This window comes from Phodopus roborovskii, unplaced genomic scaffold, assembly GCF_943737965.1.
Source record: "Phodopus roborovskii unplaced genomic scaffold, PHOROB, whole genome shotgun sequence".
In the NCBI taxonomy this organism is placed as follows: Eukaryota; Metazoa; Chordata; class Mammalia; order Rodentia; family Cricetidae; genus Phodopus; species Phodopus roborovskii.
This window is the reverse complement of record NW_026126748.1, coordinates 221,192-237,082: the sequence shown is the minus strand read 5'-3', so window position 1 is coordinate 237,082 and position 15,891 is coordinate 221,192. Positions and strand designations below refer to the sequence as shown.

The 15,891-nt window shown below is 38.4% G+C and overlaps 1 protein-coding gene across 1 annotated transcript in view; it reads right to left on the bottom strand.

The window, feature by feature from the left end:
• Positions 1–15,891, bottom strand: part of LOC127214547 (melanoma inhibitory activity protein 2-like) — a gene marked incomplete at its 3' end in the record, with an annotated part of 82,654 nt that overhangs the window by 14,855 nt on the left and 51,908 nt on the right.

The following is a 15,891-nucleotide window of genomic DNA, read 5'->3' as shown; positions in this document are numbered from 1 at the left end:
ATTTCATATTCATCGCAGGAGAAATCCATCAACACAAAGTCTCAGTTCTGTACATCTATACCCCTAATACAAAGTCACCCACATTCGTAAAAGAAACACTACTAAAACTCAAAGCTCATATAAAACCTCACATACTTATAGTGGGGGACTTCAATGCACCACTCTCAACACTAGACAGAACCACAAATCAGAAACTCAACAAAGAAACAAAAGAATTAACAGAAGTTATGTCTCAACTGGGATTAACAGACATCTATAGAACATTCCATCCAAAGACAAAAGAATATATCTTCTTCTCTGCTCCACATGGAACCTTCTCTAAAATCGACCACATACTAGGTGACATAACAAACTTCAACAGATACAAGAGAATAGGAATAGTCCCCTGTATCTTATCAGACCACCATGCTTTAAAATTGGAATTCAACAACACCACAAATAGCAGAAAACCTGCAAACTCATGGAAACTGAACAATGTGCAATTGAACCACTCCTGGGTCAAAGAAGAAATAAAGAAAGAAATTAAAGACTTTCTAATATTCAACGAGAATGAGGATACAACATACCCAAACTTATGGGACACCTTGAAAGCAGTGCTGAGAGTGAAGTTCATTGCATTAAGTGCGCATATGAAGAAAACAGAGGATAGTCACATAAATGAATTAACAGCCCAATTGAAAACCTTAGAAAAGAGAGAAGTGAATTCACCCCGAAGGAGTAGATGCCAGAAAATAATCAACTTGAAGGATGAAATCAACAAAATAGAAACCAGGAAAACAATACAAAAAAAAAAAAAAAAAAAAAAAAAAAACTCAATGCAACAAAGAGTTGGTTTTCTGAGAAAATCAACAAGATAGACAAACCTTTATCCAAATTAATGAAAAAGCAGAGACAGAACATGCAAATTAATAAAATCAGAAATGAAATGGGGAACATAACAACAGACACAGAGGAAATCCAGACAATTTTCAGGTCATACTTTGAAAATCTGTATTCCTCAAAAATTGAAAATTCAAAGGAAATGGACAAGTTTCTGGATAACTTTTACTTAATTAAATCAAGAACAAACAACTTAAATAGACCTATAACACACAATGAAATAGAAGCAGTCATCGAAAGCCTTCCAACCAAAAAAAGTCTAGGGCCAGATGGATTCAGGGCAGAATTCTACCAGACATTCAAAGAAGAACTAATACCACTACTCCTCAAACTGATCCACAAGATATAGAAACAGAAGGTTCAATGCCAAACTCTTTTTATAAGGCCAAAATAACTTTGGTACCCAAACCTCACAAAGACACAACTAAGAAAGAAAACTGCAGACCAATATCGCTGATGAACATCGATGCAAAAATACTCAATAAAATACTGGCAAACTGAATTCAAGAATACATCAGAGAAATCATACTCCGTGACCAAGTAGGCTTCATCCCTGGAATGCAGGATGGTTTATCATACGAAAATCTATCAAGGTGATCCACCATATAAACAAACAGAAAAAGAAAAACCATGTGATTATCTCCCTAGATGCTGAAAAATCTTTCTACAAAATTCAACACCCTTTCATGATAAAGGTCTTGGAGAGGTCAGGGATAACAGGAACATACCTAAACATAATAAGAGCAATATACAGCAAACCAATTGCCAACTTCAAACTGAATGAAGAGAAACTTAAGCCAATTCCTCTAAAATCAGGAACAAGACAAGGCTGTCCTCTCTCTCCATATCTCTTCAATATCGTATTAGAAGTACTGGCTTGTGCTATAAGACAACAAAAGGAGATCAACGGGATCCAAATTGGAAAGGAAGAAGTCAAACTGTCTCTATTTGCAGCTGATATGATAGTTTACATAAGCGACACAATAAACTCTACCAGGGAACTCCTACAGCTGATAAACACCTTCAGCAAACTAGCAGGATACAAGATAAACTCAAAAAAATCAGTAGCCCTACTTTTTTCACACGACAAAGAGACAAAGAAAGAAATCAGAGAAACATCACCCTTTACAATAGCCACAAGCAACATAAAGTATCTTTGGGTAACGCTTACCAAACACTTAAAAGATCTATATAATAAGAACTTTGTGACTCTAAAGAAAGAAAGTAAAGAAGATACCAGAAAATGGAAATACCTCCCATGCTCTTGGATAGGTAGGATAAACAGTAAAAATGGTAATCTTACCAAAAGCAATCTACCGATTCAATGCAATCCCCATTAAATCCCACCACAATTCTTCACCGACCTTGAAAGGATAATAATCAACTTTATATGGCAAAACAAAAGACCCAGGATAGCCAAAACAACCCTATTCAATAAAAGAACTGCAGGAGGCATCACCATTCCTGACTTTAAGCACTACTACAGAGCTATAGTTCTGAAAACAGCCTGGTATTGGCATAAAAATAGACAGGTAGACCAATGGAATCTAATTGAAAATCCTGATATTAATCCACGCACCTATGAACACCTGATTTTCGACAAAACAGCTAAACTTATACAATGGGGTGAGGACAGCATCTTCAACAAATGGTGCTGGCACAATTGAATGAGGGTGTCTAGAAGACTGCACAGACCATGTCTGTCGCCATGCACAAAACTCAAGTCCAAATAGAGCAAAGACCTCAACATCAATCCAGCCATATTGTTCCTCTTAGAAGAGAAAGTAGGAGGTACCCTTTAACAAATTGGTATAGGAGAACACTTCCTGAATATAACTCCAGGGGCACAGACACTGAGAGCAACAGTTAATAAATGGGACCTCTTCAAACTTAGAAGCTTCTGTAAGGCAAAGGACACAGTGGACAAGACCAAACGGCAGCCTACAGACTGGGAAAAGATTTTCACCAATCCTATATCTGACAAAGGGCTGATCTCCAAAATATACAAAGAACTCAAGGAACTAGTCAACAAAACACCAAATAACCCTATTTAAAAATGAGGTACATAACTGAAGAAAGAATTCTCAATAGAGGAAATCAAAAATGCTGAAAGACACTTAAGAAAATGCTCCACATCCTTAGCTATCAGGGAAACGCAAATCAAAACAACTTTGAGATACCATCTTACCCCTGCCAGAAAGGCTAAAATTAGAAACACCAGTGATGACTTATGTTGGAGAAGATGTGGATGGCACTTGAAGAAACCATACTGAATGAGGTAAACCAGTCACAAAAAGAGGAACACAGTATGTACTCACTCATATATGGACTTTAGACCTAGGGCAAAGGATCACATATAATTCACACCAGCCTATAATTCACATCACCAGAGGAACTAGGATAGAAGGTGTATCCTAAGAGATTCACATAAAGTTCCTCACAGAACTGGGAAGGGACAAGTCCCCCAGAGCTCAGTTGAAGTGGGGGGGGGCAGCAAATGGAAAGAGAAGTAGCAGAAAATGAGGGGGAGGAAAGAAAACATGTGCGACCAGGAAGATTGAGCCTGTTTAGGAATAGAAGACAGGAAAGTGAGAGACAGAGACAGAGAGAGAGAGAGATCATAAAAGAGGGAGCCAATATTGGTTTGAAGATAAAATTGAACACAAAGAAAGGTCTAGAAAACTACAAGTCTGCTCCCAACTAACCATTTGAGCTTCCTGGAAAGGCTATCATAAATGCCCTTCCCGAAGAGTGAGATCAACAACAAACTTATCCATGGAGTCCTAAACTTGTGCTTGATGGAAACAGGAGCAAACACCCATACATAAACACTGAGTCAAAGTAGAACCCGGATGCAGATGGAGAGGACAAGACCAGGCTGCAGAAACACATAGAGACAGCTTACCTGAACAAGAAGGAGCTAATGGGCCAGCAGACTGATAGCTGGGAAGCCAGCATGGGACTGACTCAGGCCCTCCTGAATATGCCTCTCAGCCAGAAGGACTGAGCAGTCTAAGGGACCTCAGACAGTGGAGCCAGGATGTATCCCTGTTGCACAAAAGGACCTTGTGAACCCATCCCCCATGGAGGGATAACTGCCTTAACCTAGAGACAGGAGAGAAGCCCTAGTCCCTACTTCACATGACCTGTCAGATCTACATGACCCCAACTGGATGGCATTCCCCTACATATTGAATTGGGGTGGGGGGATGCGAGGGGAGGGTGGTTAGAGTGCATTGAGAGGGCAGAGAGGGTAAAAGGGAGGGAAGGAGAGAGGGCGGGATAGAGGGAGGGAGGGAAGGAGAGGAGAGAGGGAACTGGGATCGACATGTAAAATAATAAATTAAATTAAAAAATAATGCTTTGACTCCAATATTTAAGTTGAAGGACAAGTTACTGGGGGAAAGGATTTCTATTTTTGTTTCCACAGAAAATAAAAAGATGTGGATTTCTTCCAGACTAATGTGGTTTGATCACGCCAGACCACCTGAAACAGAGTACAAGGTGATCCTACATTCAAAACAGTTGGACAAAGCAGCCCTACAGACTACAGCCAGGATTTCTGAATCTTCTTCGAATCCCCATGACAGCGCCCCTTACCAGCAGAATGTAGTTTGGAAAGAACGATGCCCACGTTCCCAAATATTGTGTATAAATGTTTGTTTTCATTTAATTGGACTTTGTTATATAAAATAAAATAAAATAATAAAGTAAAAAAAAATCTAAAATACTTTTTAAGGTTTAAATAAGAATAGAAGTTAGAAAATATGAAATAGTGCACAGAATGTACTGAAACTTTGATGTCCATTTAAAAGTTGTACTTATTTAAATAAGACATATATGGTCTGTTTCTTTAAGTCCCCCCCAAGAATGGGTGTTTTGCATGCACATATGTCTGCATGAATACTACAATCACTCAGTGTTCTGGAAGGATTGAATTGGGATACAGATCACTTGAAACTGGAGTGAAGAAGGGTTGTGATCCATCACTAAGTACTAGGAATGAAAGGGAGGTTCTCTAGGAGAGCAGCCAGTACTCTTAACTTATAAGCCATTTCCTCAACCTATGTAGTTTATTGAGACAAGTTCTTCTTAGATAGAGCACAGTGGCCTTGAAATCACCTTCCTCAATGCAAATCAAAACAACTTTGAGATACCATCTTACCCCTGCCAGAATGGCTAAAATTAGAAACACCAGTCATGACTTATGTTGGAGAGGATGTGGAGAAAGTGGAACAATCCTCCACTGCTGGTGGGACTGCAAACTCATACAGCCATTTTGGAGATCAGTATGGCGGTTCCTCAGGAAAATGGGAATTAGTTTACCACAAGACCTGGCAATCCCCCTCTTAGGCATATACCCAAAGGATTCACATCTATGCAACAAAGACATCTGTTCAACTATGTTCATAGCAGCACTATTTGTAATAGCAAGAACCTGGAAGAAACCTAGATGCCCTTCAATTGAAGAATGGTTAATGAAGATGTGGCACATCTACACAATGGAATACTACTCTGCAGAAAAAAATAATGGTATCTTGAAATTCGCAGGCAAGTGGATGGCACTTGAAAAAACCATCCTGAATGAGGTAACCCAGTCACAAAAAGAGAAACACAGTATGTACTCACTCATATATGGATTTTAGAACTAGATCAAATGATCACCAGCCTATAATTCACATCACCACAGGAACTAGGATACAAGTTGTATTCTAAGAGATTCATATAAAGTCCCTCACAGAACTGGGAAGGGACAAGTCCACCAGACCTCAGGTAAAGTGGGGGAGGACAGCTAATGGAGAGAGAAGTAGGAGAAAATGAGAGGGAGGAGAGCTAGGCATGTGCGACCAGAAGGATTGAGCCTGGTTAGGAATGGAAAATAGGAAAGAGAGAGAGAGAGAGAGAGAGAGAGAGAGAGAGACAGAGACAGAGACAGAGACAGAGACAGAGACGAGAAGAGAGAACATAAAAGAGGGAGCCAATATTGGTTTGAAGATAAAGTTGAACACAAAGAAAGGTCGAGGGAACTACAAGACTGCTCCCAACTAACAATCTCAGCTTCCGTGGAAAGGCTATCATAAATGCCCTTCCCGGAGAGTGAGATCAACAACTAACTTCTCCATGGAGTCCTCAACTAATGCCTGTTGAAAACAGGAGCAAACACCCATACATAAACACTGAGTCGAACTAGAACCCAGAAGCAGATGGAGAGGACAAGACCATGTGGTTGAAGTACATAGAGACAGCTTACCTGAACAAGGAGGAGCTAAGGGCCACTAGACTGATAGCTGGGAAGCCAACAGGGGACTGACTCCCCTGAATATGGGTCTCAGCCAGAAGGTCTGAGCAGTCTAAGAGACCTCAGACAATGGAGCCAGGATGTATCCCTGGTGCACAAAAGGACTTTGCAAACATATCCCCCATGGAGGGATAACTGCCTTAACCTAGAGATAGGAGAGAAGCCCTAGTCCCTACTTCACAGGACCTGTCAGATCTATATGACCCCAACTGGATGGCATTACCCTACATATGGTATTGTGGTGGGGGGTTGGGAGGGGAGGGTGTTTAGAGTGCATGGGAGAGGGCAGAGAGGGCAAAAGGGAGGGAAGGACGGAGGAAGGGCTGGAGGGGAGGGAGGGAGGGAGGGAGAGGGAACTGGGATCGACATGTTAAATAATAAATTAAAAAAAAAAAAAAAAAAAAACGCTTTCACTCCAAAATTTAAGTTGAAGAACAAGTTACTGGGGAAAAGGATTTCTATTTTTGTTTCCACAGAAAATGAAAAGATGTGGATTCCTTCCAGACTGATGTGGTTTGATCACACCAGACCGCCTGAAACAGAGTACAAGCTGATCCTACATTCCAAACAGCTGGACAAAACAGCCCTACAGACTACAGCTAGGATATCTGAATCTTCTTCGAATCCCCCAAGACAGCGCCCCTTACCAGCAGGAAATAGTTTGGAAAGAACGACACCCAAATTCCCAAATAATGTGTATAACTGTTTGTTTTCATTTAATTGGACTTTGTTATATAAAATTAAATAAAAAAAAAAAAAAATAAAAAAAAGAAATCACCTTCCTCATGCCTCACCATACGCAAATGCTGGTATTGCAGTTAAAAAAAAAAATCAAAACTTGGCTAGTGATTTATACTATTTCCAGAACATTACAACACAAGGATGAAAATGTTAACACAATTTAAAAGTATATTGTATTAATATTTTGATATTACCAAGTTGCTCTGGCATTATTCTAATAAAACCAAGAAACTAGTTACAGATCCATGGGTAGAATTCAATTTCCCATTCTCACCACAGAGTCTTGTTTGGTGGCACTCTTCCTGGATTCCAACTTGGAGGATACTGGCCCATCTAGACAGAAAAATTAAAACAGGAAAACTTCATTAGTTCTCACTAATTTCCAGTTTTCACGCATTTCCAGGTCCAAATGTCATTCACATTTTCCACTCTTCTGGCAGGGACAGGGAAGAACTCGACAGGAATACAATAGTACTCCACCTTAGGATCCCCCAAATAGCCTGACACCTATGGAAATTCCACCAGAACTGATATCTTTTTGCAGTGTGCTGCTAACCTTTCCAGCTAGCTCTCAGGCAAACTTGCCCTTTCAGGCAACTCAGGATGCAGCATCCACTACCTGTTTTCTACATGTATCATACTTTCCCTAAGTTCACATCATATACTTTTTGAGAAAAATACACTTATAGATAACTCAAGAAATACACATGAATATTTAAATTTCTTAATTATATTCTTTCTTAATGTTATTTCATTTAATACCTACATGAGATACACATCTTTCCCAGCTTCTGTGTGTAGTGAGTGATAATTGAAGAGGTCCTGACAAATACAATCTACTAAATAAGCAATGATTAAATAACATAACTAATTAAGAAGTACCCAAATTATTTTACTGGTAGGCTTTAACAAATCCATTGACATTTGCCTGCATAATAGCCATTACAGCGAAACAGGTTATATGTAAATGGATTTAGAACAATGAGATAATAGCTATGGAAGAGAGTAAAGTTTTTATTATGGCTAGATATAGGAAACCCTTACTAAGGCACCAAAGCTAACCTTCAATACATACATTAGTTGGCATGCTTAAAATTTTTCCCAAGAAAGGGCTAGAGAGATGGGTTCAATGTTAAGGGTCCAGTTGGCTCTTCCTTAGGACCTGTGCTTAATTCCCCGCAGCTACACAGCAGCTCACAGCCATCTGTAATTGCACTTCTAGGGGATCTGATGTCTTGTTCTGACCTTTTCCGGCATCAGTCATGCATGTGATACAAAGAAACGTGATGGTAGAGATGACAGAGTCATGGAATATCTGCCAAGGAGAGTTGCTAACAGGGAGTGCATCCAGCCCAATAGAAAGAAGTGGCTTGCAGTCAACAAAGCTGAATAGAGTTGGAGATCTAAGAGGATTTTGACATCACATGGAGATGGAAAGATTGGAGTTTGCCCATTCATTTCTCAGTCTTCCTTGGCCCAGTATTTCCTCACTCTTCTCTTTATTTGGAATGTTGATGTATATCCTGTGCCATTATATGTTAGAAGTATATGATCTGCTTTTTGATTTTGATTTTAATGGGTGATTACAATTAAGAGATTGCAGGATTCTCAGAAGCAACATTGAACTTTCTAACATTGTTGAGATACTGTGATAGACTTTGGGGGCTTCTAGAGTTGAAAAAAATGTATTTTGCAATGATATTATTATAAACTTCTAGTGCTAGTGAGTGACAGTTTAAAAGTAGCTGGCCCACATACTTTCACAGGGAGTGCCACTGATAGGAGGGTTGTCTTTCTTGGATTTGGGGTGGGTATGTTCATTTGGAGGGAGGGTGACACTGTGTGGGCAGGCTTAGAGGTTTCCTATGCTCATACTACCTTCCAGAATTTCAATAGACTTCCTATTGCCTACAGAATGTAGGATTCTCAGCTCGTTCTCCAGACGCGCAACTACCTGTACACCAGCATTTTATATGCCATGATGAAAATGGACTGAATCTCTGAAAATATAAGTGAGCCACTTCAAATAAATGTTTCATTTATGCTCTTATCTCTTTCTCTCTCTCTATCTCTCTCTCTCATGCTCTCTCACACTCTATCTTTCTTTTGTCTTTCCCTCCCCAGGCTAAATCTTCCTAGTCCCACCTGATTTTTCTCTCCTCCCCTACTCTTTATTCTGGCATCCTCTCCACTCACACCCCCCACACTCCCAATATGCTAAGAAGATCTAGTTCTATTCCCCTTCTATGAGGGAACTTGGATGAATCTCTTAGAATCATCCTTGTATTCTAGTTTCTGGCATTATGAAATATAGGCTGGTGATCCTTTGCTCTATGTCGAAAATATATATATAAGCGAATACATACCATGTTCTTATTTTGCTGACTGGGTTACCTCATTCAGGAGGTTTCCTTCAAGTTCCATCCATTTGCCTGTGATTTTCAAGATTCCATTGTTATTTTTATATGGGCTCTTATGAAATGAACTTCCATCCTTCGTAGAAATCTTTTCTTTTATTTATTTATTTTTTTTTTTAATTTTATATAACAAAGTCCAATTAAATGAAAACAAACATTTATACACAATATTTGGGAATTTGGGCGTCGTTCTTTCCAAACTACTTCCTGCTGATAAGGGGCGCTGTCTTGGGGGATTTGAAGAAGATTCAGATATCCTAGCTGTAGTCTGTAGGGCTGTTTTGTCCAGCTGTTTTGAATGTAGGATCAGCTTGTACTCTGTTTCAGGCGGTCTGGCGTGATCAAACCACATTAGTCTGGAAGGAATCCACGTCTTTTCATTTTCTGTGGAAACAAAATTAGAAATCCTTTTCCCCAGTAACTTGTTCTTCAACTTAAATTTTGGAGTCAAAGCGTTTTTTTTTTTTTTTTTTTTTTTTTTTTTAATTTGTTATTTTACATGTCGAGGAGATTGACTCATAGAAATCTTTTCAATGTTTAACATGAGTTTGTGTATGTTGTGTCCTCATTGTCATTGAATTCTAAGAAGTCATCCATTTCTTTCTTTATATCTTCTTGACCAGGAATGGTCCAATTGGACATTGTTCAGTTTCCATGAGTTTGTAGGGTTTCTTCGAGATTTGTGTTGTGGTTGAATTCTAGCTTTAAAGCATGGTGGTCTGATAAGATACATAGGAATATTCCAATTTCTTTTTTTAATTTGGTGAGGGTTTTTTATGTGGCCTAGTATGTGGTTGATTGTAGAGATGGTTCAATATGGATTTGAGAGGAAGGTATATTATTTGTGTTTGGTTGTAATGTTCTGTAGATGTATCTTAAACCCAATGTAGACATAGCTTCTGTTAGTACTTGATTCTTTATCAAGTTTTTGTATGGTGGTCCTGTCTAGTGGTATGAGTGGAGTGCTGAAGTGTCCCACTAGGAGTGGATGAGGTTTTACATGAGCTTCAAGATTTAGTAGAGTTTCTTTTACGAATGTGGGTGCCTTTGTATTTGGGGCATAGATGTTCAGAATTGAGAATTTGCCCTGATGGATTTCTCCTATGATGAAAATGAAATGACTGTTTTCATCTCATTTGATTGATTTTGGTGTGATGTCTAACATGTTAGGTATTAGGATAGCTATACCTGCTGGCTTCTTGGGTCCACTTCATTGGAAGATCTTCTCCCAACCCTTTACCCTGAGGGAATGTCTGTCTTTGAAACTTAGATGTGTTTTTTGTATGCAGCAAAACCATCAATTCTGTCTTTGTATCCATTCTTTTATCCTGTGAATTTCCATAGGTGAGTTAAGACCATTAATGTTAAGGGATAATAAGGACCACTGATTGTTAATGCTTATTTGTTTTAGATTTTTTGTAGGTGCTGGTATTGTGAATATATTATCCATGCTTTAACTTTGGTTTTGGTGAATTGGGATTATCTATTACTTATGTCTTTGTGAGCATAGTTTACTTCCTTGGGTTGGAGTTTTCGTTCCAGAAATTTCTATAGGGCTGGATTTGGAGATATTCATTGTGAAAATCCAGCTCTGTCATCAAATATGTTGTTACCTCTATCTATAATGATTGAGAGTTTTGCTGGGTATAGTAGCCTTGTCAGGCATCTGTGGACTCTCATACTTGTAGAACATCTACCCAGGACATTCTGATCTTGAGAATTTCCATGGAGAATTTAAGTGTAATTTTGATCATTCTACCTTTATATGTTATCTGAAATTTTTCTCCTGCTGCTCTTAACATTCTTTCTTTTTTCTGTATGTTAGGTGCATTGATTACTATGTGTTGTGAGGTCTTTATTCTTTGGTCCAGTCTATTTGGTGTTGGGTTTTCTTCTTGTGCTTTTATGGGCAAGTCCTTATTCAGATTGGGAAATTTTTCTTCAACGATTTTGTTGAACATGTTTTCCACACCTTTGAACTGGGCTTCTTCACCTTCTTCTACACCCATTAGTCTTATCTTTTGCTTTAACCAGTGTCCCACATTTCCTGGATGTTTTGTGTTAAGGATTTATTGGACTTATGATTTTCTTTGGTCGATGTATCTATTTTCTCTAGTTTATCTTCAGCCCCTGAGATTCTCTCTTCACTCTCTTGTATTCTGTTGGTTTTTCTTGAGTCTGTAGTTCCTGATCATTTGCCCACTTTTTTCTATTTCCAGCATTCCTTCAGTTTGTGTTTTCTTTATTGTCTCTATTTCTGTTTTCATGTCTTGAACTGTTCCTTCAACTCTTTGATATTTTTTCTTGGATTACCTTGCTTTCTTTAAGCACTCACAAAAATGCCCCACACAAATTATATTTCTACATTCTGATCTTGCTTCTTCAAGCAATAATGCTGGTTACACTGCTCTATCTTATATATTCTTTAAAGGTTTTATGTAGTATAACTCCTCGTTATCCAGTGTAGGTTGAGTATTCCTTATTGGAAGTGCCTGGCACTGTGTTTGCAATTTTATATGATCTGGGAATTCCTTCTGTATATATTTTGTCTTATTGGTTGATGAATAAAATAATGATTGATTGATTGGCCAGCCAGAAAATATAGGCAGGACTACAAGATGAGAATGCTGCAAAACACAGGTGGAGGGATAGTGATTTAGTGCACCAAAGAAGTAACAGGATGAAGAATTCTCCCATAAGCCAAAACCAGGTGGAAATACATGATTACAGAAATGGGTTAATAATTAAGACAGAGATAGCCAATAAGAAGCCCAACCACCAGCCAACTGTTGTATACCCAATATACCATCTGTGTATTCATTTAGGACTAAAGGGTGCCAGAGTCAAACAGGATGAAGAATATATAAATATAAATATATATATATATATATATATATATATATAGAGAGAGAGAGAGAGAGAGAGAGAGACAGAGAGAGAGAGAGAGATGTGTGTTTATAGACCTTAAGTGTTGAACATCAAAAATTTAAAATCTGCTCTATGAAATGCTTCAAAATTCACAAAGTTTTGAGTGCTACATACACCCACAGTGTCATTGAGAGCACTCTGGATTCCTGAATTTCCATAGTTCGGGTGGACACTTGCCTTAAACTGTGTGGAAGAAGAATACAGATCAGAACAAGGAGCTACAAAGGATTTTGCTGTTTGGTTGTTTTTGAGGTAGAGTCTTACTAAGCAATTCTCAGAATGGCCTGGAACTCACTCTGTAGATGAGGCTGCCCTCACGCTCACAGAAATCCTCCTGCTTCTGCACCTCAACTGCTAGAATTAAAGGGATGTGCTACCATATCTGGTCTAACATTATTTACCCGGTTTAAAAAAATAAGTAAGTCTATAATTACAAGCAGTTGTGTTATTTACCCAAAAAATTTTCTCTAGAAATATAAGTAAAAGCAGTGCCTATACTTCACAAATGTCTACTCACAGATTATTTTAAAGGTAAAGTGAGATGAAATGATAACATAAGGGAGATTTTAGAGTAATGAAAATGTTTAAATACTATGCTTCCTCCTCCTCCCTCTTGAAGGAAAGGTGAGGTTCTGAATAGACCCTCCAACACAGTTGGAGGAGAGAGAATAGCTCCTTTCAGTGAAGGTCAGCACAGTATATAGGGACCATATGGGAAGTGCTCTGGAATAATTAAAACAGCAGTTGTATATACAAGGTTCTTTTGTGCACCAGGAATACATCCTGGTTCCACTGCCTGAGGTCCCTTAGACTGCGAAGTCCTTCTAGCTGAGACCCATGTTCCCATGGAGGGCACTCCCTTAACCTAGAGACAGGAAAGAAGTCCTAGTCCCTACTTCAAATGACTTGACAGATTTATATGTCCCCACCTGGATGGCATTGCCCTACATGTGGAATTGGGTGGGGGGATGGGAGTGGAGGGTGGTCAGGGTACATGTGAAGGGGGAGAGAGGGTAAGAGGTAGGGAGGGAGGGAGAGGGAGAGAACTGGGATCGACATCTAAAAGAAAATAATAATAATAATAATAATAATAATAATAATAATAATGACAATGATAATAACAGCAGTCTTAAATGCAGATCCAATTAGCTGAGCCATAAGTCAGAATCACATTCAACAGCTCTCATTGTGTTATCCTACTGTCTGTCAGCTTATGTCTAATATGTGCCCTGAACACTGCACATATTTGAACAGAGCATGGTGTTTTTGAAGCTTTTCAACAAATTAGAAGTTTATTAAAATAACAGCATAAGGTGCATATATAAATACTCACACCTTGAATTCCCTCAGCTTTACACCTATGTAAAGAATTCTGATATTTTCAAGGTTTTCTTTTTAAATTGGCGTGTGTGTGTGTGTGTGTGTGTGTGTGTGTGTGTGTGTGTTTCTTTCTTTCTTTCTTCCTCTTATTCTTTCTTTCTACCTTTCTATCAACATGGGGGTCATGTCCATGAAAGGTACAGTGGCCAATGAGGCCAGAGGCATTGGATCCTCTAAAGATGAAGTTTACATGGACCATGAGCTATTCAATATGTGTGCTAGGAACTGAACTCAGGTCCTCTGCAACAGCAATATGTGCTTTTAAAAGCTGAGTCACCTGTTCATCTCAAAAACAATTCTGATTTTTAAAATAGGAAGGTCATAAGTTTGAGTGGAATGGTGCTTATTTTTATATTTATATGTTCAATGTGGAAGGCAGGATACAAGCTCTAGAGAAATTTTACCTGGGTAAATAACACAACTCTCAAGATGTATTTTACATAAAACCAAACAAAAAACAACAGAACCACACACAATGCCAAACTACTATCTACTGTATATAGCCACACAAGTTAAACAAAGGTTGCTGTTGGTATTTAGGAGTCACTATAGGATTGAGGGAGGATGATGTGCATATGCTTTTTGTGTTTCTTTGTTATCTTGTCATTTTTTGTGTTGCATTTTATTTTGTTTTCTGAAATGGTTTCATTATGTACCCCTAGCTGGCCTGGAATTGGGTATGCATACCCAATTACCTGAAAATGAAAATGATTTCCCTTTTTGACTCAGAGTACGATTCAAACGTGTCTGACAACATACACAGATATTTTTGGAAATTTGTGACCATATACTTCCCAATAATCCAACTTAACCAGTATGATAAACGTATTTACAGAGTGACATCTCCCATCACCTTATCATACTGGTTAATGAATAAAGTATTGTTGGTCAATAGGAAAGCAAGACAGGTAGTACTAGGAGACAAGAAGGATTCCAGGAAGTAGTAAGGAGGAGTCAGCATGGAGAGACTGGGGAGACCAGATGCCGACCCCATTCCCCGTAAGATGAAACCACTTGGAAATTCTTAGATTAACAGAAATGGGTTAATACTTAAGACAGAACTAGCCAATAAGAAACTAGTACCTGGCCAACAGCATTATATCAAATATAGAGTCTCTGTGTGTTATTTGGGGCTAGGGTGGTGGTGGGCCCAGGCGCCGGGGGAAAAAAACCTACTACATACATGAAGGTTTGCAATGTGAAAGTGCTTGATTTAAGTCAGAGCCACATAGGTCATGGCCAACCATGAAATGTTCTAGTCACACAGTTTGGGAGACACAGTTTGGGAGGTTTTATTTTGTTTTGATTTTTAGTTTTTTGAAAGAGCATCTCTCTGTGTGTAGCTCTGGCTATCCTGGAAATCACTCTGTAGACCAGGCTAGACACAAAATCAGAGATCTACATGTCTTTGCCTCCCAAGTGCTAGGACTAAAGCCATACACCAACACTGCCCAAGTAAAAGTCAGATTATAAAAGTAAACAAATTCATAAAATACTGTGGAGAATCAGAAATTACTTTTGAATTCTTCAAGTTAAAGACTCAAATATCACCATGTATTCAATATATAATCCAGATGACTGAGACCCCTATCATTTTACAAATTCATCATTCCCAATTGTGATTATGCTTCCAAAGGTAAAAAAAAAAAATCAACAAAATCAGCAACAAAAGGAAATTAAACACCAGGGAATTCCTGTTTCAAGTACAGTAAATCTTACAGAGTGTGTACCATCCCAACAAATGGTCTACAGAGACGATCAAAGCATGGTTGACCCATCATAGTGGCATCGTCTATATATTTGTCCCACTCCAAGCATTGTTACTACTTGAAGTCTTCAATATTTGCAGTGTAATATATATTTACATTTTAGTGAAATATGACTCTCAAAATGATTGCTGACGTCCATAGGTAGTTGAAGGTATATTCTACCCATGAAGATTTCTCTTTAATTCCACTTCAACTGGAAAGCACAATGCAAATGATTAGCTCTTTGGAAGTCATTAAAATGCTAACTTAGTAAATCACCAGCAGAGGTACTAAATACATCTTTGAAGGGCTAAGCTCCCTGGGATTATTACAGTCATCAAACTCTAGACCTTGTCTTAACTTTTAAATCAATACTCTGAAATTTGCTTGATAATTAAAATAACCATTCAAAAATTCTTAAAGTATTGTTAATATGTAGTCACAATGCTATTCCACTTAAATACTTCTCATTCATTCTCCCCAAAAATAACTAATGGTA